Consider the following 4249-nt stretch of genomic DNA (forward strand, 5'->3'; position numbering starts at 1 on the left):
CCCCTGGATGGGGGGCGGGGGCTGCCAGCTCAGTGGGGCTGATGAGAACCTCTGACCCCGTCACCCGGCCCTGACCTTCTTCACTGGGGACTCAGCCACACCTGCTCCAGGCTGCCCCGACTTGACTTCTACGTTGGCCGCCCATGTGACCTTGGGTCATTCCTGTGACCTTGGAGCAGTCCTTGGGGCCCCGTGAGCATCATGTTTCTTCATCTGTCTCGTGGGGGTGGGGGTGCTACTAGTCCATTTCTGGGGAAGTCTGAGGTGCCAGCCCTGTAATTCCTGCCTTAGCTCTGCTCTCAACCTGCCTGTGGCTCCCCATTGCCCTCTCCATAAAACCAAACGGTCCTCCAGGCCCTACCCACCTCCCACCCGCATCTTCCCCACGCTCCCATTTAATCACAGTTCCAGTCACTCCAGCCTCCCCACCTCAGAGCCTTTGCACATTTATGCTGCATGGAGCATCCTTCCCCAGCCCTCCCCGTGGCCAGCTCCTTCCTGGCACTAGGTTCCAGATCACACATTGCCTTCTCAGAGATGCCCTATTGTTCCTCTGCCCTGGCACGCGCATGCGCGCGCACGCCCCGGCCAATCACTACTTGTGCTGTGTCCTTGACCTCTGACCCCATCTAAGGTCACCTCACTTGTAGGCTTTTCTCCTTTGTCTGCCCCTCCCCCCCACCCATGAGCTCCATATGGGCAGGCTCCTGGGTCCCCGCTCTGCTTCAGTTTCCCATGAAGGTTTTTGAATGTACACCTGAATAAGTTAATAGGTACGCAGGGTGGCTGAAGGGACGGCCTCTGCCCCTGCAGCCCCAGTCCCCTCCCCTGGGCTTTCAACCAGCCTTCCTACAGCTGCAGGCTTCTTCCAGGAGGGGTGGCTCCTGCTTATCAGTCCTCCCCACCTTGCCTGAGGGTGTCTTTAGTGGGTGTGGGTCAGGGCCTGTTTGGACATCCCCAGGCTGGGTGAGGCCCCGCCTCCAGCTAAAGACCCCACATTTCACTGAGGTCCGCCAGGCCTGTGTTCCAGTCCCTCCTCTGCCACCTCAGGTGAGCCTCTGCCTCCTCACCTGGAAATGAGCTAAGTGTGTCCCTGCACAGGGCCACGGCAAGGCCTGGTTCAGGGGATGCCTGGCACAGAGCACTCTTTTAAGGAGTGCTTGCCGTCCTGTCCTTGTTTTTGACACGGAAACATGGGCTAAGGGGGAAACCGCTACAAGGGAGGGGTCAGCACGTTCAGTTCTGCCTCTACTGTTGTGTGCTTTTCGAGGAGGGGACTGACCTCTCTGAGCCTCTGGGAGGCTGAGTGAGGCTGCCTTTGACCCAGTTAGTCTTGACTGTCATCTCTGTCAAGGATGTGTCCCTCCAGCCAGGGAAGGGCCCAGCATCCTGGGAAAGGAACACTGTTGCTTTTTCACTGTGAACACATTTGAGAGGCAGGGCCTGTGAACCCCATTTTCCAGACAAGAAACAGACTTGTCGGCATTCAAAGGGCCGACATGGGATGAGAACCTGGCTCGGCCTGCCTCCGTGCCCCTCCTCTGTTGCCAGCGTTGCTAACATGACCTTGGGCAAATGGCTCTCTAGCCTCGGTTGATTAAGCCCTGTCACCGTGCCCAGGCCTGGCTCACGGCCATCGTGTCAGATGATTCCTGGGATTCCTGAGAAGTAGCGGGAACTGGTGGTGCAGAGAGTCAGTGTCCTGCCCAGGGTAAGCCAGGCAGACAGGGAAAAGCTGGGATCCCCTGGGCACCCTCGCCAGGTACAGCCGAGGTGCCCATGGTGGGGGGTGTCAGTTGCTGATGCCAAGAGGCACTGCCTGCCATTGTTGGGACGTGGCAGGGAGGTTGGCCAGCACCAGCTTGCTGATGAGTGAACAGAAGCCAGAGCCCAGCCAGCGCCACCGGCACCATCAGGAGAGGCAGCCCAGTGCTGGGCCACTGCCTGACACTTGCCTCAGTTGGCACTGTCCCTGGGGGTACTGTGAGACCTTCCAGGAGCTTACTGCCTCCCTCACAGGACCTGGCAGGTGGGTGCTGCAGGTGGGGACTCCTCCAGTATAAATATCTCCCACTTTGGGTGGCAAACCACGCCCATAGTTGGTCTGTGTCTACATTCCATCAAGTGCTATTTACAGAGAGGGAGACAGAAGCCCCGAAAAGAACAGTTTATCCAACCAACACTCAGCAAGCACTTGCTGTAGACCAACATGTTTGTGGTTTGCTTCCATTCATTTCGTTAATGCTCCCATCAACTCTGGGAGCTACTTGGAGAAACTGAGGCAGGGAGTTCGAGTCACTTGCTGAAGGTCCTGTGGCCAGCTAGTCAGGAAGAGCAGGGATTCAAACCCAGCCCCAGGCCCTTCCAGCAAGAAACAGTGGTTGCACGAAGCCCAGTTTTCCCATCTGCAAAGTGGGCACCATCACCCCTATCTGGAAGTCAGGTCATGAGATGGTGTTTGAGAAGTGCCTGGCTTAGCAAAAACCTGACACCCAGTAGGTGTTCAGCACTCAGCTCCTCCTCTTCTCCAGAGGGCAGAATGGAGACCAGGGCCTGGAAGTTGCAGGGAAGCCAACCAAGTTGGGAGATATTTGAGAGGAGGCTCAGGTGGGAATATCCTGGGAATATCAGGAGGCAGATGGTAGCCGCAGGCTAGTGACTCCCACTTGTGAGCCCCCCATTGTTTCCTCACAGGGGCCCTTTGAGAAGTTATAGATTACGCACTTAGCAGGGGGCTTGCACAGCCCTGAAATGTGAGCTAATATTGGGGCCTAGCTCAGCCTTGCTCCCTCTCAGGATTCCCTGGTTCTGAACTTGATCTCCACCAACCCCGGCCCACACCTAGAGGAAATAAGAGCCAGTATCTGGGAACATATGTAATCCTCTCTGCCCTAGCACTTGGTGAGTCAGAGAACAGGGTGGGCTTGGGGGAGGTGCCAATGACACAGCCTAGCACTGGACAGCAGCTGCCTCCCTATCTGCAAAGAATCCCATGACCCCGCACCTCACAGAAAAGCTGGGGCTCACAGGCCAGATGTACCTGCAGAGGGTCAAAGGCTTTCACCAGAAGGTCAAGGTGAGGGCTGGAATATAAATTCTCCCAGGGGTGAAGCCCCAGAGAGGAAAGATGAAGGTGTAGGAATCATTGTCCCATGAGGAAACTGAGGCTCATAAATGCCTTGCTCAAGGTTATGCAGTCAGACAGTGGCTGGACAAGTATTCAGACCCTAGTCACTCAGGGCCCCAGTGGCTGTGCCCTGACACTGCCTTACCCCTTTTCCAAAAAAGCAGGCTACTTTGGGCCTGCTGAACTGCACTGTGACCAGGGGCAAGGAACTTGACCTCTCTGTGCTCTGATTTCTGTAAAGTGGGGCCAGTGGTCTCTTTGACCTCATGGACTTGTGGTTAGGATTTGGTTAATTCACCAAAGGCTTGGCAGGGAGGTGGTCCCGACAGGGAGGTCATTTGATCCTGTGGAGGAGAAAGCCTGAACTCGGAGAAGTCAAACATTTCCGGAAAATCACAAAGTGCGTGAGTGGTGAGTAGGATTCCACCTATTTCCACATCTTCGCACTACCCGGAGCTGCAGCTGAGTGACCTCCAGCGACTCTCTGCCCTCTCCGTATCATTTGCAGGGGAACAGCGGGTAGTGAGGAGATGAAGAATTATCCACGAGTCCTTCAGCCGTGATGGCCAAGCTCAGGGCCCAAGTTGGAGGTCCTGCTTCTGCGTTGGGTGGCCCGAGGGTCTGACTTTGCCACAGCCTCAGGGGACCCTGCGCGCGACCCCCGAGGCCACCTCCGGCCACCGCGCTCAGTGCCAAACTCTGCACCTCGTTTGCTCCGTCTTGTCCAGGGCGCACGGCCTCTACGATTGGCCGTCAGCCCTGCCTGTCTTTCGCATCGCAGCCAATCTTCGTCGCTCTCCGGGTTACGCCCTCCGTTCCTCTTGCGCCAGTAGCGCCAGCTTCTTCGGAGCCCCGCCCTCACTCCGTAGCGATTGGTCACCAGGGATGCCCGTCTTCCTCCAAAGCTCCAATCTTCGCCCGCCTCCAGGCCCTAGCCTCCCAGTACCTAGCGCCCAGCAGGACCACCCTGGGCACACACTGTGTCTCCGGATAGCCCCGCCTCTACTCCTCAATGATTGGCTCCAGGAGCTGCCCGTCCGCTTCATGTCTACCAATCTCAGCTGTCTCCAGAGATGGTTGGCCAGCACGCAGCCAATCGGAGTACGGCGTGGACCCCTCCCG

This window comes from Mesoplodon densirostris, chromosome 3, assembly GCF_025265405.1.
Source record: "Mesoplodon densirostris isolate mMesDen1 chromosome 3, mMesDen1 primary haplotype, whole genome shotgun sequence".
NCBI lineage: Eukaryota > Metazoa > Chordata > Mammalia > Artiodactyla > Ziphiidae > Mesoplodon > Mesoplodon densirostris.